Genomic DNA, 26,514 nt, shown 5'->3' with positions numbered 1-26,514 from the left:
TTCATGTAGGAGACTATGGAAATCAGTGACAGGCATTCAGAGAGAAGCAGCTCTATCTGACAGCTATTTAGAAAGTAGAGTGGACAGAAATTAGTCTTAGATTAGAGGTAGAGAAAAGAAAAAAGGAGTAGTTAAGGATATAAACAATATTATAATATTATACCAAAAATAATCGTACCAGATTATTGCCTGCTACTTTTAAAGCATTTATGTCACATGACAACAACCCCAAATATACTGAAATTATACCATAAAAAAGCACATGACAGAAACAAGTCTACCCATCTATATACCTTCTATAATCTTAAACACCATGATATCTCAACACGTAATCAAATTTTCCTCATTTTACTGAGAGCATGATTCTTTGGTAACCATTTTCATTTTACTAACTCTTTCCAAGTTACAAGGAAATTACATACACTTTACATAAAATTATTTAAAACAAAAAAGTCCAAAAATAAGAACAACTGTGGCATATGTAGAATCATAGATACTTGCCAACTAGTGAACTGCAGCGAGTGTACTTAATAACTTATAATCTTTTTTCCAACTTTAGAATAAATGACAATTTGAATTTAAAAAGTTATTTATGGGGCGCCTGGGTGCTTCAGTAAGTTAAGCATCCGACTTCGGCTCATGATCCCTTGGTTTGTGGGTTTGAGCCCCACATTGGACTCTGTGTTGACGGCTCAGAGCCTGGAGCCTGCTTTAGATTCTCTCTCTCTCTCTCTGTCTCTCTGTCTCTCTGTCTCTCTGTCTCTCTCTCTCAAAAATAAATAAAAAAGTTTTAAACGTTCTTTAGGAAGAAATAGTAAAATATTTAAAAACGTGTTTGTATAATTATTCATTTAGGTATATATAGAAATGTTTGCATTAACCTTTTAATTTAGTTCTATTTATTTACTCATTCAACAAACTATTTTATCATATGCATGCAAATATTTACGCAAATTGTACAATAAGAAAGCCAAAGGGATTAGATGGTTTACAAGATTCTCTTGTTTCAGGTTTATTATTTTTAAACACCGCTGGAGAGAGAGAGAGAGAGAGAGAGAGAGAGCGAGCGCAGTTTAGTCTAAGCCAAGGAATTCATTTGCATTCTGAAAAACAGATCCAGGGAGTAGGTGAGGGTATCTAGGCAGTAGTGAAAGTAAAGATTTTCCTAGAATATTTGATGCCAGAATTTACAATTGTGACATCAGTACATCCTTGGCTCCTTTATGGGGGGTAGAATCCTTTGATCTGGCAATTTCTTTGGGTTCATAATAGACACCCCCAGTGGTTAAGGAAAAAGGTAGATTGAGGTTAGAACATAAGTCAGGATGTGTGGGGCTCCTCAGGAGCTCAGTCAATTAAGCATCCAACTCTTGATTTCAGCTCAGGTTGTGATCTTGCTGTTAGTGTGTTCAAGCCTCACATTGGGCTCTGTACTGACGGTTTGGAGCCTTCTTGAGATTCTCTCTCCCCCTCTCTCTCTGCCCTTCTCCCATTTGTGCTCTCTGTCTCTCAAAATAATAAATAAACTTGAAAAAAAACAAGTCAGGTTGTGTTCTATGGAATTAGGTTAATTTCCCACTCTTCATTTGGATGTCTAATGCCCACTTCTATGATGAAGATGATGTTTTCATTGCCCTGAAGTCAGAGAAAAAATATCCCTTTAACCACTTATATCACTCTGGTCCTTCCAGGAGTTAGACTGAATAGTAATTAAAAGTAATGTAGCATGTATTTTCCACTTGCTAACATTTCCTTAGAATTTTCAAACAAGACTATATCTAAAATCTTAAGTGCTAACGAATCTATAAAATGTGGAATCAAGTATCTTTAGAGTGCTGTTGGAAACCCAATTGACTCAAGACTAGGTACACAAAGAAAAATGAAACGTAAAATTTTCATTACGGAAAAATTATTCTTCTAAGATTTACCAAGAAGAATTTAACATCACTCAAACAAAGTTTCCTGTAGGAGTTGGCCTATAGGTAAGAAGTTTCCTGGAGGTAAGGTGCCATACATCCTGGTTTTCCCAGTATGGTCCGTTGTATACTTGTTCCCTTGGCCTCATTAATAATAGAGCTCTTTCATTTTAGAAGTGTCTAACTTCGGATAATAAAACACATGACTACTTTTCTGGTAGAACTTTAGCACCATCAATGCTTGGGCAACATTGGTAATTAGAATGTTGATTGAGATCAACATTATCTAAGAAAGATCTCATATATCAGACATGATTTCAAAGGCACATAAGGTTCAATATTAAACGTTGATATAAGTTCTGCTATATCACTGCTTCCAAGAAATGACATTAACAAAGATAAGAAAATCACAAAATAATGAGAATTTGTATCAAAATTGTGTAAACAAGGCATCGAGTATGCACCCTTTGTGGTTATTTTCATGATTGCATTATTTTTAAACAATTATAAGTTCTATAACTGAGTTCTAAAAGCACCTCTGACCCTGGTGACTTTGAATGGTGACTGTCAGGGATTTCTAGTATCTCTCATGACACATGAGGATAATTTCTGCCCCTCAGTGAATGACACTCTCTTTTGGCATCTAGCACAACATTTTAAACGTCAGATTATCACTAAGCACCAGTAACTCATTAGGAGGTACTACTTGCATTATTCCTTGCTCATCCAAACTATCGCTGTGCAAATTAGGAAAGAAGTTTTACGAGAGTTGAAAATCCTAAGTGAAATTGATAAACAATTGATTAAACAAAAGAAGGAGAATTAAAAGTGCCCAGCTAGAGCCAGTGGTTTCAGTGGCTTGCAATGTGTTAAATGTGTTTATTTGTACTTTCAAAGTTCAGATTTCCTCATACATTTTCATACTGATGGAGATAAAATGCTAAAGTCTTAAATCCCTCTATGCCATGCTGAGTTGCTAAGGGCTGTTGAGTTTTTGTTATTTCTCCTCTCGAGTTAGCTCTGATTACGCCTGCTGAGTGAAAAATTTGTATTTGCCGACAGAAATAGGAACCACCCCACGTGCACTTGCACTCAGCAAATGCTCCAATACATCACAAAGATTTGCTCAACCCACCTTCAGAGGCCAAATCGAGCATGTTATTTTCTGTTTAGATCTGATTCTGGAGCCTATCAGTCAGGAGTGTTTTCCAATCTCTGATTAAAGCAAGGCCCACAAAGCTGGAAGTGTTCACACACAGTCTCATTAGAGTGCTGGATAGAGTGACCCAGGCCTTCTAGCACAAAGCTCTGAGTGAACTTCAAATATGAGAGTGCATCAATCAAATCCAAGCAAGGCTTTTATGTCATTTTTCTACTTTGCCTTTAAAGTCCTATAGGAATGCCCTTTCCAGCTGTACAGCCGAAAAGCATTCAATAGAAACAAAAAAGCAAAGACCCCCCAACCCCCTGCCCCTTCCAAATGGGTATGGTTTTACCTCCCCCACCAAGCATTAGAGAGTCTTCTGTGCGTTTTAAATTATTTAGCATGTTCGACAATGCAACAGAGAATATATTCGTATCACTCAGTGGCTCTGTATTAATTATTAGTGCCCATGCGAAAGAGAAACCAATAAGGTCAAAGGCAATGAGATTGCATATTGTATGTTTTATAATAGAGGTAGCAGAGAGATTGGGGGGAAAAGAAAACAATGCTTACAGAGGCTTTCGTGCCCTGCCCCCAACCTTAACCCAAAACTTCACTTCTCGCATTTTATGTGTTGGCTTACACCATTGTGAAAATAAAAAAGCAAAACGAGAAAATCATAAAGGACTATCAAGAATCTTCGTAGAAAAGATAAGGCATAAGTCAGAGAAACAAGAGTCAGGCACTTAGTTAATGTTTGGTCCACACACCGCTCAGGGCACTAGAGTCATTTTCAAAAATACACCCTTAAAAGATAAGCATAAAGCAAAACAATATAAATTTGCTCACTAATATCATTAGAGGAAAATGCACGGGTGCACTTAGCAGTGATTATTAAATTTAGGTGCTTTCGCTTTGAACATCAGTCCAAAAGGCATTATAACACAAGGAACATCCATATGAATTAAATAAAATGGGCTTTTGAAGCCTGAAAAACAATATCATTTAAAAGGAGAAAATAAATCTCTCCTACAGCATAGATAAAATTTCCTGAATTTTACACCTGTCTTCGAACAAGTGAATGGCTCAACTCCTCAAGATATCCTATAATGATTCAACCAGGTAGAGCACGACTGCTGAAAACACAGTGTGTGTTGTGGTACCGGGCAGATATATTGCTTATTCCAGGGAATTCCCTGTATCTGTACATTTGTTTCCATCTCCAAACTTTACTGCATGTGAGGCAAATACTACCCACAAATAGAACTTCACCCACTCAAATATATTGCAGTATGTAAAAGAGTGTTTGAATTTAGAGCAATATATATTTTTTTTAAATTTAGCATGTGTTTCTTTACAGGGCTTCAGATGTTTGGAAGAATTATGCAGATTTTATAAATGAGTACTGGAGCATTATGCTACTTGATAGTGCCCCATCTGTGCTTCCCCTGTAGTGTTTGACGGGGCATCTGTGTAAATTGCTTTTTTTTTTTTTTTTTTAGTTAATTAGTTTATTGCATGAAACTTAATGCACTACCTGATAAAAAACTTCTGTTTATTTCAGCACTTTTCCCCTCTACAGCTGATGTTCATCTTCAGCTCCCATCAAGCCCAACTTCTTCCTTTGTAGATTTCGAAACGGAAATAATGAAACAATGCTTTTTTTTTTCCTTTTGATCTTATAGTGTGTGTCACACTATGCGTCTGTGACAGTGACTATTAAGAATCTAAGTAATAATTTGATAACCCCAAATTTTCATGTTTTAACATAGCTTTTCAACTGAAATGTCTTATAATGTTTTTAAGAGATATCTTAAGATTTGGGATTTTCATTTCTTTAAACCAACTTTTTAGGGAACAGATACATGTAGTCATGAGGTGTGTACAATCAATCTTTCTCTCCTCTCTTGGGTATGCTTGCCTCCATTTAAGTTGTTAAGTTAGGTCAGTGTAGGACCAAAAATCTCGATGCAATTAAATAAACCACAAAAAACAACAAGAAAATTATGAAATGACTTTACATTTTCCTGTATCTTGTAATAAGAAAATAATAGAAATCCCAAATGATAAACTAAATTTTCGGTTTCATCTTAATGTTTGTCCTCTGGAAAAGCAACGCCAACTAAAGCCATACAGATCAGGACAGAGATGAGAAGTCCTGCAAATATTTTATAGGTAATATAAATCATTGATTAAGGGCATTGGTTTTGAATCCAACCTATAGGAGCTGTGTAACCGTGGGAATTTTCTCTACAACTTTATACCTCAACTTCCTTAGGTTCAAAATGATCTTATGATGGTATTTACCCCACAGAACTGTTGTAAGTATTAAATAAGTTTATACCTGTGGATGCATAAAGCAGTATCTAACACGTAACATTTGCTCAAAAAATGTTGGCTATTACCACGCTAATTTTAGTGAAGACAGCTCTTTTGCTAGAAACATAAGTTTGCATTAGTTCACTCAATATATCTGAAAAAAGTAACTATTACTTTTTCAAAACTTAAAATACACATACAATGTAAAATATTTAAGAAGATTATTAGATGGTATGTCGGTATATTCCCTTTTAGAAAAACCAAGAGGACAACATTATAAGAATACATCTAATTTTATGACTCTTTCAAATTGAGGACTTAGCAAACAGTCTGCCAGTTAGGAATTATATAAGTTTATGTGACAGCTATTTCTATCTTCCTCTGACATTATGGTCATCATACAAGTCACCTCTAAGTTTTAAATAGCATACTAGATAAGCATTCCTTTTGCATTTATAAGCCTTTTAAATTATTTGTCCAATGATGTTAACTATTTATTTAATGGGCACCGATTTATAATTGGTCTACAATATGATATACTAATGCTTGTGCTCCATTGTGCTCTCTCCCGATAGATTTTAAAAAATTAAGAATATAGATTTAAGTTTGATTTTGAATTTACCTTATCTCAAAATGTGGAAAATCTGTCAATGATGTGCACTCCTGTTCACTTAAAAAAAGTAGTGCAAATGAACAAGCTAGAAAGTAGAATTTGTAACAACACTTGTAAAATCTGAAATCAAAATGTCAAATGCTCTGACTTGGAGCAAATCGAATCATAAACTAAACCCTCGTACTATATCAATGTATGAGAACTTAGTAAGTTCCAAGAGTGTTCTTAGATTCACATGTAGTATCTCTTCCATCCAAAAGTACAAAAAGTTTGAAAGTTATTCTTCAGGATATAAATACTTATATGCAATTTGCCTCAAGGTTTAAGATATAAAGGGTTCTAGCAGTTGCTTAAAACCCAAGGGGGAAGAAAAAGAAATATCAATTTGATGCCAGTAATAAAAACTACCGAAGAAAGAATATTTTGTAGTTAATAGTTTGCTTTTCCCATGTGGAGGACAATACGTAAAATCTTAGTTGAGGGGAAATCATACTTTGTAGCGATTTTTCACATTAAATGTACCAGGTACTTCAAAATTTGGTTTCTAGACCTCCTCCTCTTAGTAGGTTCACTTTACAAAGATAAGAAAATGAAGATCACACATACACACACACACATACACACCATTTGCAAAAATTAAAATCAAATAAATGTTCCTAAAATTCTCATGCCTAGTTTGGGAAATTTAAGTCATAAGAAACACTCTATGGAAGTCAAACCTATATGTGACTTCCCAGCCCTTTATGATTTTTTTTTTCTTATTCAAGCATTCAGCAAATATTTATTGAGCACCTATAATCATAGTCCTAATTCTAGACACCAAACATATGGTTTCATATATATGCTCATGGATCCCACATGACAACACAGATCAAACATCTGATTTCCTATCATTTATTTACAAAAACAAACATTTTCTCACATTCCATGCATTTCTACATGAAATTCCTTTACAGAAGCTATCAACTGAGTTTATGTAGATGTAATATCTGATGGATTTCTGATATAAAATATAAGCCCAAAGAGTATAAGACAGTTGCACTCTTCAAAAAGCTTCTAATATTACTCACTGGGTAGATCAAGAATTCATCTAACACTTTATTTGGAGAGTCAGTCCCAGTGTCTAGTGTAGCAACCTCGGACTACAGCAATCAAATTGCAGAGAAAAGTAATGTCAGGTGCACTCTATCCAATTTAGTTCAGCAAAAATTTTTCCCAGTTTTATTGAGCTACAACTGACATACATTACTGAATAAGTTTCAAGTATATAGCATACACATTTCACTTATATATATTATAAACCGATTAGCACAGGAAGTTAACATCTATCATCTTATATAGATACAAGAAATTGGGCAGGGGCGGGATTTTCTCCTTGGAATGAAAACTCCTAGGATTTACTCTCTTACCAACTTTCAGGTATATCAAAGAGCAGTGGTAACCAGAATCATCATGTTGCTCATTCCATCCTTGGTACTAATTTATCTTATTAGTGGAAGTTTGTGCCTTTCATGACCTTCCTTCCCTTCCTCCTTCCTCCACTCCCTGCTTCTGGTGGTCGCAGGTGTGATCTCTTTTTCTACAAGGTGTCCCTTTGTTGGTTTGCTTTGTTTATTTTAGATTCCACATATAAATGGACAATTCTTACTGGTATGTGAGACTGAGAATTATTGTTTTTCCCTTGACATAATAAAAACGATTGTTAATCTCGTACCTTTGCTTGGTATTTCACGCTGTGCCATAAGATCTAGTTAAAGCCTTATAGATTCCACTTTTACATATAAGTATTTAAAAAAAAACGATTTTGGAAAGATTGCACCAGCTTAATTTTTCTGAGCTTTGCTCTATCTACTCGGCAAGATGTTCAGTCCTCTTGGTAATATGTTCAAGTTAATATCTTCTTCTTTGAGAGCAAAGTAAGTTATAACAACTATTAGATCATTTCCATGTTCTGGCCAAGCTGATTAACCTGACTCCCACTCTTCGATAAAATCTCACCATCATGTAATTTTTAGTTTTCTTAACATTTTTCAAGATGGTATAACTGTTATAAATTAATACTCTTAATTTTACATTTACAAAAAAAGAATTCTGTGTCTACCTTTAGTATTACCATGACTTCTTTTGTTGGAGACAAAAAAACAACAAAAGAAATCAGTTTTTCAAAAACAGAAACTCTTATAAAGTAATTGGACCTGGTCAAATGAAGGGTGAAATGCACGCACTGACAGTTCTGACAAAGCAAAAAGTATCCAGCCAAACTTAAAGAATTTCCTAAATTTGCTAATCATTATTTTTTAGACCAAGTTTCCACCCACCGACCCCCACCATTATATCAGGTGGAAGTGTCTAAAAGAAGATAGACCCCAAAGAGCAGTTTAAAATGCTTTAAAAAATTTTTAATGTGATACTGTTCTTTTTAAGGGTTCTTTCATAGGTGATCAGTCAGAGATACTGACTTTTGTGAGTTAACACAAAAGTGAAATAGCACTTTTAAGTGCTGTCTCTCTTTGGAGATTTAATGTGCTTTGTAATATCTCTGAGATCAGTCAGGGAGAGACGAGAAAAAAGAAATTTGATTTTGAGTCTGGACCAAAGCTCGGTGACTTGAGAGGCACCTAAACATAATGAAAAGGAAGAAGTTTCAAAGAGAAAGTTGGCAGCTATGACCAGAATCCACAGGGCTAGCAGGACTGACATCAACCAGAGGCAGATTTAGAGGGGTATCCTATGATCTCTCTTGATACCATTGACACTTCAAGACCCAGTTTCATTGGGGAGCAGTCCAGTAAAAGAACATCTCCAAAGGACACAGCATGGTTGCGGTATTGAGAAAGACATGAAAATGCCAGCACCAAGAGCCTAAAGCTGTCCTTTTCTCCTCCAAAGATCACATATATCAGGGGAAAGCAAAAGTCAACATCTGAAACCTGCTTTTTCAAGCTTGACTTGAATGATATAAAGTTGGCTGTGTAATAGCTAGATGCTTACCTTTTTGACCTAGGTTCAGTCTAATGTAAGAATAAGTTATTAGCCGATTCCTGGTGGTCTTCACTTACCTCCCGGTGAATAACTTTCTACTCTAGCTTTTTTTTTTTTTTAATTAAAGTAACTGCCAGCTAAATTTGTGGCAAATACTAAAATATCAGCCCAGAATGTCCCCATTGCTTTAATGCTTCCCATGTTTTCAAAGACCTATGTATTTCTGCTAACAGTTCTAAAGGTTGAAATTGATGCCCAAGTAGCTATGTATGGAATATTAAGTCTAAATGTGATAAAAACAATCTCCAAACAAATAATAATAATAATGATCAGGGAATTAAAGATCTCATACAGATATTTTAAGCTAGAACGTGTGTGTTGACAAAAGGGGTGTAAGCTTGAGTTCCATAGATGTCCAGTTCACTTATAAAGGACAAGAAGAAAAATAATCTAGAACAAGGATATTAGCCATGTGGGGGATTGAAAAGTTATGAATAAATGGATGCAACATGAGAATGTCTATTCTAAAATGACATCTCTCTCCAGTAAATTACAATTGAATTATGGCTCCGAAAGTTTTAGAAATTTGCTTATGTAAAAATTATGTTCAAAATGAATAAAAGAATTGAGTTATTTGTCAAAATAACTATGGTAAAAATGTCACTTTTAGTCTAGATGCTCAGGCAATTGAAGGAAAGAGCTAATAATTACCACTTCAATTTTTAATGCTAAATATCATTATAAAACACAGAATTCCATGTCTACTTCCAGGATTATCATTACCTCCAATGTATAATTCTGGAAATATTTCATGACACAAAAATATCTGATTAATCCTGATTAATTCAATGTAAAGAATTAGGTAAATTTAGTGGAAAAAAATAGCGTAATGTCTTTTCCATAGAACATTAATTAAAACTTTATGTTTTATAAAACTGTGTTGTTTCATTTTGTGGGTACTTTCAAAGTTCTTTAACTGGAGCATAATTCTAAGAAACTGAAAACTCTCATACAATAAAATCAATATGACCCACTATTTGTTACCTAAGTTATCTATTTTGTGAAACCAATTCTTGAGGAATTCTTAAGGAACCCATATGTTCTGAGGAGCAGAAGTTTGTTTTTAATTATTAAATGAAGTGAGATTAGAATATGTGATTTTAGTCTCATCCATAAAACAAATTCACAAGGTTTAAAAAAATTATCTTATGGCATCTGAAATACTCGCAAATAATACATGATTATACCAAAAGGTAAAAGAAATTCATCTATCAGAAATATATTTATTAGTATGTAGTCTTTGGTTGTTTATAAATAAGTGTTAAATATCAATGATGCAGTAGTGAGCTAAAATCATGAAAATGTTTTTTGTGTAAGTTTTTAAATCAAAGTAAATTTTATCACCTAGTGTCCCAAACCTGCCTGTCTCTTTAACCATTTCTCTTTCCTCTTCAAAACTAAAGAATTATTTTATTCTTCATTGAAATACCTAGACTAAAGGTAATCCTTGACTGCATATTGAAAAGAAAGTCATTCTGCTGCTCTTTATAGAACCACCACACCCAGGAACCGCATACCCTAGAGATGAGTCTATAATTTTGTTCATAAATTATTATTAGCTAACTAAAATTCAGTGGAAAATAAAACACATTCCTTTTAGCTTGGGATATCTTTTCTTGTTCCCTACTCTAGTCTTTAAATAGCTAGTTATAAATTTAATGTTCTGTGAGTTTCCTAATATCTATGTTTTCTTTGAAAAGATCTAAGACAGATACCATATGTTTTCACTCTTATGTGGATCCTGAGAAACTTAACAGAAGTCCATGGGGGAGGGGAAGAAGGAAAAAAAAAAAAAAAAAGGTTAGAGAGCGAGAGAGCCAAAGCATAAGAGACTCTTAAAAACTGAGAACAAACTGAGGGTTGATGGGGGGGGTGGGAGGGAGGGGAGGGTGGGTGATGGGTATTGAGGAGGGCACCTTTTGGGATGAGCACTGGGTGTTGTATGGAAACCAATTTGACAATAAATTTCATATTAAAAAAAAGAAAGATTAAAGTATTTTATAAATGCAAAAAAAAAGAAAACAACAACAAAAAATGAAAAGATCTATGAAGTCATCCACATATACCAATAAATATAAACTAACAAGAGGAACCATAAGGGAGAAATACTATGGCAAACATTGGAAGTAATATGTGTCACTATCTTTTCTATTTATGTAAGACCATAGATGTTTTGATAAATGCATCTATATAAATTTTAATGTCAATTATTTCATTCCACAAATATTTTTCAAATCCTACTACATACCAGGTTCTGAGGATCCAGAAATGAACAAACAAGATGGGGTTCTTATTTTCACAAAGTACACGGTCTAGTGAGAGGAAAGAGAATATGTTATGTAGTAACAGATGCTACAGATAAAACGAAGTCAAGGCACAAAAATAACAAGACACTGAGATGTATCCATGTGTACCCATTTATTTTATAATCCAGCTGATATTAATAGTATGATCTTTCCCCTATCATGACACCTCCAGCTCAATAACTTTTGTTTATCCTGAAAAAAATATTTATATTTATATTTATATTTATATTTTTTATATTTAACAAGGGAAATTATATATAGGAAATCTAGCTGATGTTCTATCAGTTTTATAAGACTTGAAATGGTCTAAAATATTCCCTAAAGTTAAAACATTCAACATCCAATTCAACTAACATGCAGTAGGCAGAATTATATTGACTTCATTCACATATATATAACCCTTTATTTAAGATTTGTCTAGTCATTTTGATGCTTAATATACTTACTTACATAAGCATTGTAGTTTATACTCTACAAAACATGGGATCTGACAAGTTAATATTCTAGCCCTTGAATCTCTTCTATTGCTGTATTGTAGAATACATCATTATAAGGCAACACATTATTAGACTGGTATTTATCCAGGTCCTCTCTTTAGTAATATCTAAACTTGTAAATATTTATATATGATTCTTCTTTTAAAAATGCCCAGTCAGGAAGTTGTTTCTGACTTTTAATTAAATATTATTAATTTTGTCTCACATTTATATCTTTTAAATTATTTATTGTTTCAAGTTAAACATGATTCTCAAAATATTCCCCACCTTGATTTCACAAAATAATTAAATGGTTTTTAAAATTTTCATTTAAATTCCAGCTAGTTAACATACATATAATATTTAAGATGGATTAAACACCTAAATGTGAGACATGAAATCATAAAAATCCTGGAAGAGAACACAGGCAGGAACCTCTTTGACAATGGCCATGATAATTTCTTACTAGATACATACATCTCCTGAGGCACAGGAAACAAAAGCAAAAATAAACTACTGATACTACATCAAAATAAAAAAGCTTCTGCACAGTGAAGGAAACAATTAATGAAACTAAAAGACAACCTAAGGAGTGAGAGAAGTTATTTGCAAATGAGATAGCTGATAAAGGGTTAGTATCCAAAATCTATAAAGAATTTAGCAAGCTCACCACCCATAATAACCAAATAATCCAGTTAAAAAATGGGTAGAAGACATGAATCAACATTTTTCCAAAGAAGACATCCATATCATCAACAGACACAGGAAAAGACGCTCAACATCACTCATCACCAGGGAATACAAATCAAAACTACAATCAGATATCACCTCACACCTGTCATAATGGCTAAAATCAACAACACAAGAAACAGCAGGTATTGGCGAGGATATGGAGAAAGAGGAACCCTCTTGCACTGTTGGTGGAATGCAAACTGGTGCAGCCACTCTGGAACACATTACGGAGGTTCCTCAAAAAGTTAAAAATAATGTTTTGTTTCGTTTTGTTTTTTTAAGTAATACATGACGTGAAGGGTGATAAAAATTCTAGTAATTTACTTATTTTAAATTGTTTTCAATATTATCCACCAATAACAATAAACAAGGAATCACTATCATCAGTTTCTTTTAAATTCATACTTGTTAAGTAGTCTACATAGTTAAATAAAAAGTATGATTTCACGAAAAGTGCGTTTAGAGTACACGAATATATTCTCAAGACCTAAGTTAGCAAGCTCCTAACTTCTCATAAAGCTCTTAAAACAATGCAGTGAGGACTTCTGAAAAAATTCAAAATGGCAAGAATAACTACTCCATAAATATAGGGCCAGTCTTCCTAGGTTAGTATTTAAGTTAAAGTGAAAACACTTCCTCAAGTCTTTATCTCCAATCAAATAACTGTGTGAGCTCCACATCCTATAAGTGATGTTTGCTATGAAACTTGTTTGAAGTTTTAACACTTCTAGTTAGTACAGGATTCTATGAATGCATAGAAAATTCCATACACACGGTCTCATCAATCCTCTCTATAATCTTAAACATTTAAAACATTTTTTTGAAGATTCTAATTTGGCTCTGAATTTTGAGCTGCTTCAGAGGACACTTGAGAAAGCATGGAAGGAGCTTTATATCAACTTGTTATGCTGCAATATTCCTTTTGTGCCATGTAGGAAAGAAAGAGATACAATTTCTCACATGATGGTTCTAAAAATATGAGCTATTGGCCCAATTTAATTCTAATTTTATTGATAGCTTAAACACCAGCTTTTATTATGAGAAAACATGTTTATAATTATGTTCCAACTGATGCCTTTCTGTGTTTTTCACTGTCCTAGGGGAGAAAAAGCACAGCCCACAACCTTATCTAAAGGACAGTATGAACGAAGGCTCACATATCAGAAATGATGCATATATCAACCACACTGAATGTAGGAATTTCTAAACTATTTATTTTGTTTTCCAAAAATATTTACATTGAATAAAATGAGCCATAGATGGTGACAGATTTTGTGTCACCCTTCAGAGATGTATCATCTACTGCTTGAGGCCAAGAAATGAGAAGTTTCCATAATTAGTAAGCAAAATTGAATAATTGGACTGTGGTTTATGAGGGGTTTTTCCTCTAAAAATAAAAATCATGTAATCTTTAAGGCCTAGTTATGTGGGCTTACTTGCTTTATTTTAACATAATTTAACAGAGCTACAAATAAATAATCAAGCACAGATTTCTTCACTCTTTTACTAAAATATCCACACAATAGCTTTCTACTCAAGAGTTTTTTTCAATAAAAGTATACTATTTAATTTCAATATAAATTTACAGCAAGATTAAGAAAAATAAAGAGGGCTCCCTTAATAGAATGAAACACTTGAGAGTCAACATCTGAATTATAACACTGTGAAAAGATAAAACTAATTTGACTCATATTTGCCTCTCAGGCAAAGATTTGTTTTGAATGAGCATCTCTTAACAAATATCCCATTTATTATATCTTTACCCATTCTATTCTCACATTATGTTCTATAGTAGAACGTGCTTTGCTAGGCAGAACTGTAAAGTACTTATAATTTGATGACGTGCTGAAAAAGTATTTCAATTGCTTTCTTCAATCATTCACTCATTCACTCATTCATCAATTCAGTTGATATGAATCGAATGTCTGTGTCTTAGACGCCAGGGATGTAATCATTAAGAAAATAAAATGCCTGCTATAAAGGAACGTGTAGTCTAAATCCATGATGGAAAGGGACAGTTACTGTTACCTAACTTAAGCCTGAAGGATTTGTTATAATCCAAATGTTTCAGTGAAATCTCAACTAATCTTGGGTCCTTTATTGGCATTGGTTTCTTCTATCACTGATTGACACGCTGAAGAATGACTCAAATAGCTATTGTGTTTGCTTTTTCAAATTTTTGACTTAAGGCTGGTTATGGAAAATGTTGAGTAGATGAACATTCTTCACCAGGTTCTCTCTAGTTGACTCACCAACTTTTAAGATATTTTCAACCATTCAGTTTATCCATAAACTTTAAGAAAGAATTCAGAAGCATTTATGGTGCCCTTCAGAAATCATGCACTGAAAAAAAAATTATAATGCAGATATCCCAAAATATCAATATTGGTGGATTATTGGTCTTAAATTTCCAGAGAAACTTCTGGGTTCTGAGTACCTGAGGCACATACAAGGCATAGAGAACTTTTTACATCATTCAACAAATTGTACTGTCATATATATAATACAAACTTGACCTCTGGAAGTTAGTTTTTTTGAAGTCATGTATGTGACTGTGTGTACGTTTTTTGGGGGGGTAAAACTTCAGAGACTCTAAATTTTAACATTTTCTGGTAGTTTTGCCTTGTCTCTACAATAAAGTCCTAGACCTTTCTGTGCCCACTATTATCAAAGTTGGCAGCAGTATTTCTGATAGTATTATAAGGTCATTTCCAGAAATACCATCTCAGAGAAGCAGTAGCCTTGGGCACACTGTTTGATCATGGCAGAACACAAGATTATAAGTGTGAAAGTGAAAAAAGGCAAAGTTGGGTGTTAAGTATGATACCACTTCTAGAAATATCCTAGTGGTTATATGTCACAACTATAACATTTTTTTAAGTTTAGCTTGTTTTTTTAAGTTGATTTTTAATAGCATGCATGTTTTCATCAATTTCACTAAGAAGTCTTCATGTAACATTGTCACAAAATATATCATTATAATATTATACATAACATCTTTATTTCTGCTATATTAAAAAAGCATTGATACATTGGAAAAACATCTACATTTGCTTTGTATTTGCATTGAAAAATAATTTGCATTTCTGAATAGAGCTTATTTTAACAATTATATAAGTAAAGAAAAGGGTACTATTATCAATGCCTAGATTTTTCATGGCTACAATTAATGATTCAGTAACTATTCTTTTGCTATTGAAGTCAGTATTATGTTGATTTATATATAAATTTCCCTACAATAGCATAAGTCAGATATTTATTTTCACAGGATGAACATTTAGGTTTTAAGTAGATGATAGGAGCTACTGTGTAGCCTCTAAATGGGAACAGTAAAAACTGGGAACCCCAAAATGAAGAAGTAAATACTTCCTTTGATGTCATCAGACTGCATTTTCAAAAATTTTTTTCGTCTCTGTGGCAGCACCTTTATTTTCAGATGCTTAGAAGCTTCCTGATCTCATTACACACTTTCTTGTTTCTATTCATGTAACTTTCAGACAAACTAATGTTTAACTATTTATGTAGCTCTCTGCCAGATATTTGCAGATTACATAATTTTATTTATCATATTACTACATTGACATGTTTTAAACCAATAAATTCTATTGTTAAGGATAGTATGTCCTCACAGACTCATCTAAAATCCTTCAGGAAGAAATAATTTGTGGGCACTTACGGATATGAGGAGAGATGGTTTTCTAAAGTGATTCAAGCATTTATTTAGCATTTACTGTATGCAAAATAATTTTTTAAAAAAAGGCTAGATGTTTGGTGTATTCATTCCAAACCATACAGAAAGAGTTCTTTGGCAATGTGATTTAATTTTATATTCTAAATTATCCTGATTCTCCTTTCATAGAAACGGAATTGATTTAAATGTGAACATAAATTTTAATAGTGTGATAATACTATACACCTCAACTTCTTTTCAAGTTTTTATTTATATTCTAGTTAGTTAACAAATATAGTAAAATTGGTTTTGGGTGTAGAATTTAGTGATTCATGATTTACATATAACACCCAGTGCTCATCCCAACAAGTGTCCTTCTTAATATCCATCACCCATTTAGTCCATCCTCCACCCACCTCCCTCCACCAAGCCTCAGTATGTTCTCTATAGTTGAGTCTCTTGCTTCCCTCTCTTTTTATTTTCCCTTGCCCTGTGTTCATCTATCTTGTATCTTAGCCAACTTAAATTTTGACAAAGACATTGCAATTTTTCACCCCTTTGAGTCCATTTACAAGACTTACCTGATTGAATAGGATCATTCAGATTTTTGTTGTTTTTGTTTTTAATGTTTATTTATTTGGAGAGAGAGAGAAGGAGAGAGAGAAAGAGACATAGCACATGTCTGAGCAGGATAGGGGCAGAGAGATGGAGAGAGAGAAATCCCAAGCAGGCTTCATGCTGTCAGCACAGAGCTCAATGTGGGGCTCAGTCCTCGAACTGTAAGATCATGACCTGAGCCAAACTCAAGAGTCAGATGCTTAACTGGATGAGCCACCCAGGATTATTCAGTTTGAATTCACTATGAAGTTATTTCAACAGTATTATTGAATCTTTTGCTTATGGAATGTCACTAAATTGCAGGTTTTCCTATAACTCTTTGTTTTCTCTGTTTTGCTCTTAAATTTTAAAGGAAAGTAAACTGCTAGCCCCTCAGCACTATATTCATATATTTTGGGTCTAGGGAATAAAAGTGATGAACGTGAATAACTAGGACATGCGTTCACTAATCCTGTTCCTTCCCTGAAGAGGATAAAATTATGAGAATGTAAACATTCATGTTTCAAAAGAAGATATCTGCCTGCTAAATCTTAGTCTGGCTACTATTAGAAATGGTGCCCTGAAGAAAACAGGGAATTAAGGAAACTACTTTCCTCTACACTAAGGGATACCTGACTCCTCATCAGTTACAACTCAGAACCCTACTGAGTTGGTTTTCTCACTTTGAAATCAACTGACACTACTCGGTACTCTTCAAGATTACTCTGGGATAAGTCACAGAGAAGTCTGCTTTTTCCCATGCTATCAAGACTTCCTATAGAACAAGAATGTGCTCTGTTCTCCTCTGCTCCAAACAGAAGTAACTGCCCCAATACCACCTATCTCATTGCAGGGTAACACAGTTTCAATAGTAATGACCCTTAACTTGATAGCTGATTAGATATGTAAACATGCCTATTCTGTAATAGTCTTTTCTAAAAATTTGGATGGCATCATGAAGTATAATTACAAGTACTCAAAGTAATTCCACCCTAAATATCTGTTTTACACTTAGGATCCATTGTCCTGCTCCTTAAAGGATTAATAAGAGAAGAGGAGAACATAATTCGTTTTGTAAAAATGTGTTTGGGAAAACCAAAGGACAAAGAGGACTGGTGCTTAACCCTCACCATTTAACGTAGTGGTCAGAAAAGCTCTATCACCCTAGTGCTACCCTCTCAACCAGCATGGATGGTCCAGGAGATGGAGCAGAAGGATGGCTCAGTGAGGTGTCTAGCCATATAGTTCTGACACAAAACATGATCCAGTAAGTCAGGGGGAAAGCTTCAAGTTTCCTGTGACCCAAGAGAGAGGCAAAACAATTGCAATGTCTTGTGCATTAATGAGGCCATTCAAAGAGCTGGAAGAAAAGGAGAGGCCCTGTAGGTCCAGAAGAATACAGGAGGGATGTGCTTGGTCCCAAAGCCTAATTCTTTAGGTAAATAGATGCCCTCTGCAAATGCCAGTTTAGGTAATGGCAAAGGCAGGGAGCAAGATAACAATTGTGACCCCAATGGGGGGGTCAACCACTGCACAACCCCAGAGGCATAGATTTCCATCCATAGGAATGGATAGGAAACACCCTGAATGGCTAATATTATCTTCCAAGTTTAGACCTGAAGTAGAACCTATAGAAAATTAAAATGTTATACTCCTCACGAAGCTATAATCAAGTAATGAGATTCATTCCTGCCACAATACAGTCTTTAGAGCAGACTAAATGATGAGCACTCCTGCTCAACACATGAAAGACCGGGTTACAAAAGAGGTTGTGTCTCAAAACACATATTCAAACAACACAGTCACTACCTGCTATAAAAAAGCTGCGATTTACTTACGTATTGGGTCCTTGCTTTCATAATCCCACATTAATGTTGGAATAACAGTTTAATTAGACAGTATAGCTTCACCAGTGGTTAGTTCATAAAAATTGAATTTTAAAAGAATTCATATTTTGTTTTTTATGAATTATTTCCTAATCATTATTTTACACCAATATCATTGATGTCAAAATGATAGGATAAAATTTATAACTCAGTCCTAAAAAAAACAGCCAACACTCTCCTGGGGTAAAATTGGGGACGGATGGCCTGAGTGTTTGAGGTAAAGTTCTTTCTTTGATTTTCTTCACATCTACAAATACCATTTCCAAAATAAAATCTAAATCCAGGTATAATGTAATTTCAAAGAACTCTTTGACCTTTAGGGAAAAAATGTCTGCTTTTTAAAAAGAAACTACAATTTGTTACAAAGAATTTAAAATACAAAGAATTAGTTACTTGCCTCCCATGAAAAAGTATATGTGTGTGTGTGTGTGTGTCTATGTGTGTGTGTGCGCGCGCACACCAATGAATGAGCCAACTGTTGACCACACCTCAGGCACTAGTACTAAGGCTATTTCTGGTTAATTTAAATGAACCATATGCAGAATTGTGGTGAAAAAGATGGAAATTTACATAACATGAATTGAAGACCTAAAATCAAGATTGCAACAAACCAAAAGGAAAACCAAAGTATTTTGCCTAACTTAATTGTCTCTATTGGAAATTTCTTTCATAGAAAACAAATCCTTTGACTGTATGAGATAAGGCCTAAAGTGCAAATGCATTCTATGGAACAAAATTAACATGTACAGTGCAATTTGTCAATGAATGATAACGGACTTTTAGTGAGAACAAGTTTTAATTTCAATAAAAGCAGTTGCAGGGAGAGTCCAAGGGCAATGCCTGCCCAAAGGGAAGGTTTTGTGCAAGTTGTGGGAGATGCCCAAGAAATAAGGCAGTGTTGCCTTAAATTCATATCACGATTTGCCCCATTAGTCAGCCATGCTGGGACTAGAGTGATTTTCAAATAGTTCTTGACACCTCAAATTTACTACCATGTTTCATTTCTTTAGCGTATTTATTTATTTATTTATTTATTTATTTTAAATTTTTTTTTTTCAACGTTTTTTTATTTATTTTTGGGACAGAGAGAGACAGAGCATGAACGGGGGAGGGGCAGAGAGAGAGGGAGACACAGAATCGGAAACAGGCTCCAGGCTCCGAGCCGTCAGCACAGAGCCTGACGCGGGGCTCGAACCCACGGACCGCGAGATCGTGACCTGGCTGAAGTCGGACGCTTAACCGACTGCGCCACCCAGGCGCCCCTCTTTAGCGTATTTAATGAGCTCCTACTATCTCTTAGGCATTCAGGATACAGCAAAGAACAAAATCAACAAAACTTCCTGTCCTCAAAAATTTTCCAGCATTATGTCAGAGTTACAGGAGTTGCAGAGATAAAGCAAGGAAAGGAAACTAAGAGACATCTTGGATATTAGTGGGTTTTATTTTGTTTCATTTTTTAAATTTATTTATTTTGAGAGAGAGAGACAGTGCGGAGGGCCAGAGAGAGAGGGAGAGGGAGAATCCCAAGCTCTCAGCACAGAGCCCGACTCAGGGCTCCATCCCAAGAACCCTGAGATCATGACCTGAGCCAAAATCAGGAGTCAGGCACTTAACTGACTGAGCCACCCAGGGACCCCTGGTAGATTTGTAATTTTAAACTAGGCACTGACAGAAGGTACAGAGAGGTAATTAAAGATCTTAACAAGATGGAGGAGTAAGTCATGCAACTATGCTGGGGAAGGGCATGTTGAAATCTCTGAAAAGCCTGATGCACAAACAATTTTGTTGAATTTCACTCCAGCTGTGTCTGTAGACAACCTTCATATGATGTATAGTTCAGTTAAACGTAGAGATTTATAATAGGGTTCATATCAGTTCATCTACATACATGTCTAATACATGCATGTTTGTCTATATTTATATATATCCTTACAAATATTTATATTTATTTTATAAATGTTACTTCTCATAATTTTTTAGGATAAGCATTTCGATTTATCTTATCTAATAGACAGGAATGAGCATAATGAATTAGACTAGAAAGAATCTTTTCTTTACTCTGTCATTCAAAATAAGAGTTCTAAAGCTAATCAGGATATTTTTACCTGGGAGGGTAATTTAGAGACAAAAATAAGAATACCCACAATTATATCTCATTAAGTCTTAAAAAAAATAAACTCCCTAATTTAACAGTTAAATTTTGTAATTTAATTGATTTTATAATTAGGAACTATCATACCTCTCTTTTTTACTTTATTTTCATCTTTAGATGAAAATTGTGACAACTGTTCAATATATTTTTAGTTAAAAATAAAAGTATGATATATATTTGTGAAATTTGAAGGACACTATCAACCACAGTGGAGTCAGATTTGTCCAGATTTGCAAGCCCATTTATTTTTATAAAGACAGCCTGACTGATACACCTCACCTTGCATTCTACAGAAAGGCTACCTCTGATATTGAGGGGTTTTTACAAAACAAAAAATATTCAGCTTAAAAAAAACTCCTTTCTATAACAAATCAATGTATTCCAATACATCCACTCAGTAGCTGTGGCTTAACTACGGTTTGGGAGATTTCGTGAGAGAACGAAATGAAGGCAAGAGGAGTGGGAAGGAAAATTAAAAAAATGATACTGCCTAGCTACAAGCTGCAGAGGGAAATTAATATTCAAAAGGTTAAGGTGTCTGTGAAATGTATGTAATGAGTAACACTCATAGTTTGTTACTATAGGTTCATTGCCTCTAATGTTGAGGACGGCACATGGATAATTTACGATTCCCATTGTCCCCTCTGCAGGGATTAATTCTGAATTATTTATGTACCTATATACGCAGAGAACTGAAACATTTTAGTTAAAGTCAGCCACTCACTCATAGTCTTGAAATTATGCAGCCCTTGTTGCTAAAAATGATGTTAGCCTCTTGTGATTTAAGTCATAACATTTTATTTTCAGTCCCACTGAGAGAGAAGGCATACAGGAGGGGGAAAAAGATATATTTTTCTAGAATAAATCTCAGAATGCATTTTTTAAAGATGTAAATAGATAATGGTAATTTTGTTGAGTCAAATTATTGTTGGAGAGAGCATGTAAATAAACCTTTATTTTATTCATGATTTGTGATTTTGTGCTGGAACACTCTACAACTTGTTTTCATATTGGTATCTTTAAATACAAAGCCTCTGTGTTTCAATAAAGGGACTTCCACCTACGTGTTAATTAATCAAAGAATGAAATTTCATTTTTGGAAAATTGTACTAATCCATTCAGATTTCACACCAAACCGTTTCATTTAGTCAACTGAATTCATTAAAAGTACTGTTTCCTCTTAAACTCCAGTGATTACTCACCACTATTAAAGGCTCCTTTGACTCCATCAGAATTGGGGGAGGGGGGAATGCAGGTATGACGCACTTCTCTGGAAAAATAATAGATTATATTCTGGGTTGACAATGTGTTTGATAGGTGCTACCCTTGTCAACATAAGACTATCACACTTTTTGATAAAATGAATTATTTTGAAACACTGTGTACATTTAACACGTATTTTTTACATGTTTTGGTGGAAATTACAAGTTCCCATATATTTAACCAGGTTTTTTTTTTTTTGACTGAAAAACATCAAAAGGTCTCATATACAATTCGTTTAAGAAAAAATATCTGAATAAAAATGGTCTCCAAACAACCAACCCTGGGCCTTTGGAATTCAGATTACCCAGTCTCTTATGATCTTAGGAATTATGTTTCCCTAATAATTAGGGCACATCTCAAGTAGACACCATGCTGTACAGGGTATTGAGTATTAAAACAGGGAATTGGAATATTCAAAAGCAAAATATATATGCGTATATAAAGATATGCCACATATAAGACATTAATTTCTCCTTTAGCCCCTACCCCACACAATTCAACAATTGCTAATAAATTAAGAGGAGGGGCATATTGATGTACTGCTTGACTATAACACAAAGAAGTGTAGTTAGCAAAAAGCTGCAGTGGGTAATGAACAGTATTTTAACTCGGCAGTTTAACCTCCGTGTCTGTCAGCTGTGACCTTTTACCAACCCCAATGAGAGTCTGATTTCTCACTTTTGCTACTCACTGCTGGATGAGTGAATGTAGAATTTGACAGCGAGAGGTTTTACATGAAAAGGAAAGGTACTTAAAAAGCATGTTTTGTGATGATAGGCTACATTTATTCACTGTTCATTACACTGGGTGCAGCCGCAGCGCTGGTGGATTGATTGGGTGTGAGCGCTTGTCTGCTGTGGAAGTGAAGAGGTGTTATTGACCTGCATGGGAGCTCAAGTGACCTTTAGATGACCCCCCTTTCACCTGAAATTGACCTTGAAAACAACCTAGGGTTCACTCCCATTTAAATAGGGGGGAAATGCTTCTAACAGCATGTGAATTATTAGAATTGATATATTGAGCATTTCCTTTTCTCCCCCCCTCCCTTTTTTTTTTTTTTTTTTTTTTTTTTACTTTTACAGAGGTAAATGCATGTAGGGGGTAAGGCGAGTGTTGGCTTTTAAATTTCCAGACCCTGCAGCTGCTCTGCTTAGTGTTTGTACAGATTTATGGAGGAGGCCAACCAGACTTTGGACCGCTTGATGTAAAATTTTACCATTCATCATTATTGATTAGAGTCCACACTCTGTGACAGAGCCCAAACCTTACTATGACAATTGCTATTTCAGTTGTTATGGGCCATAATGGGCCATAGGGATGATTTAAAGGAGCACAATAGCTATCTGTAATTACACATGAATAATCCATGAATTCTACACCACAACGCTTGTGATCAGACCCTAACAACCAAGGCTTGAGACATTTATTCTTGTTCTCTCTTTGGCATCTGTGCCAAAAGTTGCCAAATTATGAAAATTTAAGCACAACAAGCTTACCCTCTCCCATGTTCAAAGTTTTTTCTTTCTTAGTTAAAAACAAATCACACACTTGGAAACTTATAGCAAATTGCCTTTTTACAGATGATGGGATCAATAATTGAACTCGCTTCTTAATAGAAAAGAATGACATTATTTCATCAATTAGCAACAAGTAAATATACTAGAAATTTGGTATGATTGCTGCTGGAACCAGAGGAGAAAAAGCAGAACATTTACTACTATTGTTTTCACCTTTTAAACAAATGTTTTCCTTGGAGCCTTTAATGTCATGCTTGGTCAGAAAGTTCGGGGAGGGGGTGGAAATCAAGACCATAAATTAGTTACAATGGTACAATGGAAATGTGATTGGTCTTATGCAAGCTTTAATAACTGCTGAAACTAATATGCTAACCTAGGGATTCATATGTTGGACTTCAACACTAAATTACTCTTTAATTTTATGTGAAATGGAGAGAGGGAGAAAATGCCCACCAAAATGTTTGCCTATGTGCAACCCCTAACATCCAAAGGGCTGGCACAAACACACCTAATAAAAAATCACATTTGTTAGTGGGTCTTCAAATTATTCTCACATCCAGAATCTGTCTTGGAGGGGAGACCACTGCATGGATATGGCAATTTCAAAGATAGTTTTATGCGTGGCCAATTTTTTTCAGAAGACTCCAACACTTCTAGATCCAAGAATGGGAAATCTACACAAAGTTTGTAAGCTTGTTTCTTCTAGCTCTTAGAATTTGTGTAACCAACTACTAGATTTACTTATTTTGAGATTTTGATTTCCTGACAATTTAGGAAACCACTTTGGCAATGTTTTTGGTCTATCTACCACGTATTCCAGAAAAGTCTCCCTTCTGCCTGGTTTACAACATTACAGTAGTTCAACCTATTTGGGGCATAGTCGTGTTGTTTAACTCAGATGCATTTTTCATACTGTTCAAATATTTACATGCTGGGCTACAAGCTTATTAGCAATCTGGTGAAGTATTTGTAAATCTGGATCAAAATTCTGACAGGATATTTATTGCATTGACTTGACCTATTTTCTATCTAAAGCCCTACTCCATAATTCTTGTTTCATTTGATGTTAATCCTATGCATAAAAGGCAGTAACCACAACATTTGTACACAATAACACTCTAACATCCACACAGGAGGATTCTCCTAATCTGACTGCCCCCTACCTCCCTCAGCGTGTGAGGTGTGTGTGTGAGGGGCTTACACCTGTGATTGCTTTAAAGCTCCATGAGCTCCTGACTTAACCAGCACACGTTATGTAGGGCATTTTACTTTCCTCATCTCTCCCTACAGTGATGATCCAGTGCAAGAGTCCTCGGCAAGGAGAGGACCAGCAAACTGCCAATATTCTAATTTAAGATTAGATCATACTTAGTCATCCTTGGGAACCTTTTCTTCCCTTCAAATTGTTGTAATATTGCTATGCGCTTTGGATATTCCATTAAATGGGTTTCACTGCAAAACTGAAATGTAACCTCAAGTTTTGAAAAGCAACTGATTTAAAATTAAACAAAAGGCAGTTTTTTCACCAAGTCGTATAAATGATTTTTTTTTCAAATATTATTTCTTTCTAACTGTTCTCATTTGTCTGTACATCAAATAAACCCAAAGCAGGGGCATGTCTTCTTGAATAGCAAATTCTTTACAAAATACAACAAGAACGAGGGCTTGTAATTGGTGTAACATTAAAAATCCATGTATTTATCTAGTCAGCCTCCATCTCATCTTTGTTCCTACCTCTCTATAAAGGGTAAGGCAGTTTTGCCCAAAGGAAGAAATAAAAGGGAATCCTCGTTAAAAGGTACATTAACGAAAAAAGAAAAGCTTTATTGAGGACATGTGCAGAAAGGGATGTTTGAGTAGTAAATGATAATTTACTTTTGAGGTATATTAAAAAGGTTTAATCTTACTGATCATGAGTTAAATTGGATGTTTTAATCAGTTAGCGAGTGCCAAAAATAATTATGCCAGAGCGCTTAGTCTGCGGAACATGTACACAAAGCATATAAATCCTCTGCTTCCCTAGGGATTTCTCAGAATAACACATAACTAAAAGACAAAAGCGATATCAAACTCATGTAAATTAACATTGCAAATGATCTGAAAAATATAATAAATAACATGATCCCATCACTTTGAATATGCAGCACAGGCAAGGGTGTCCAACACAAATATATGCATTAATCTCCTGTATCCTTACTAAACTTCTTCAGTAAACTTTTCTTCCATGTACTTTCTACAGTTCAATTCAAGGTCATTCCTTTCACTGAAAGAGCTGGGCTGGGTGACAGAGCAGAGAAATCTGTGTTCCTTTTAGAAATGATTGTGAAAAATAGGATTATTTTCCTAATGAGTTTTTTATTGAGGAAGTATAATAAAGGAGTTGGACCTAAGAACCTTGACAATCCTTTGAAGTTCTAAAAATGCTGTGATTTTTAAGATTAATATTTACCACAATTTTGATACTACCCAAACAAAAGAGAATAAATAACAGATTATAAAGATGAACTAAAAAGCGATAGGTAAAATTATTTCAGCTCTTGCACACTGAGATTTGAGATGAATTACTTCAAAATACTGCTAGCCACAAAGACGAAGGTAGGCCATATGTTTTATTGATTCCATTGGTGTGAAAAATATAATGTGTATACTTTTGTGTGCTAAATTTTCCACACCCCCAAAATCCTAATTAAGATTTCTTTTTGACGTATCTTAAGTGTGCCGAGTACATATTGACAGTTTGATTCAATTACAATATAATTTCAGAATAATAAATACCTCCACCATTTCTTCCACAGATAATTGACAACTTTGTAAGTACAAACAGTATTTCTTAACATAAATAATAACCTTTTGGACCACAGATTACTTCTAGTCACTGATT

At 34.5% G+C, this 26,514-nt stretch overlaps 1 long non-coding RNA gene across 1 annotated transcript in view; it reads right to left on the bottom strand.

The window, feature by feature from the left end:
- LOC109254673 (uncharacterized) overlaps positions 1-26,514 on the bottom strand; it is a 98,834-nt gene that overhangs the window by 59,135 nt on the left and 13,185 nt on the right. Inside the window, exon 2 of the long non-coding RNA XR_008423801.1 lies at positions 11,283-11,346. This is a non-coding gene — a long non-coding RNA (uncharacterized LOC109254673). The remainder of the gene's footprint in view (positions 1-11,282; positions 11,347-26,514) is intronic.

This window comes from Panthera pardus, unplaced genomic scaffold, assembly GCF_024362965.1.
Source record: "Panthera pardus isolate Hobbes unplaced genomic scaffold, ASM2436296v1 HiC_scaffold_2, whole genome shotgun sequence".
In the NCBI taxonomy this organism is placed as follows: Eukaryota; Metazoa; Chordata; class Mammalia; order Carnivora; family Felidae; genus Panthera; species Panthera pardus.
Note: the sequence above shows the minus strand (reverse complement) of the source record. Positions and strands in the feature narration are given on the sequence as shown.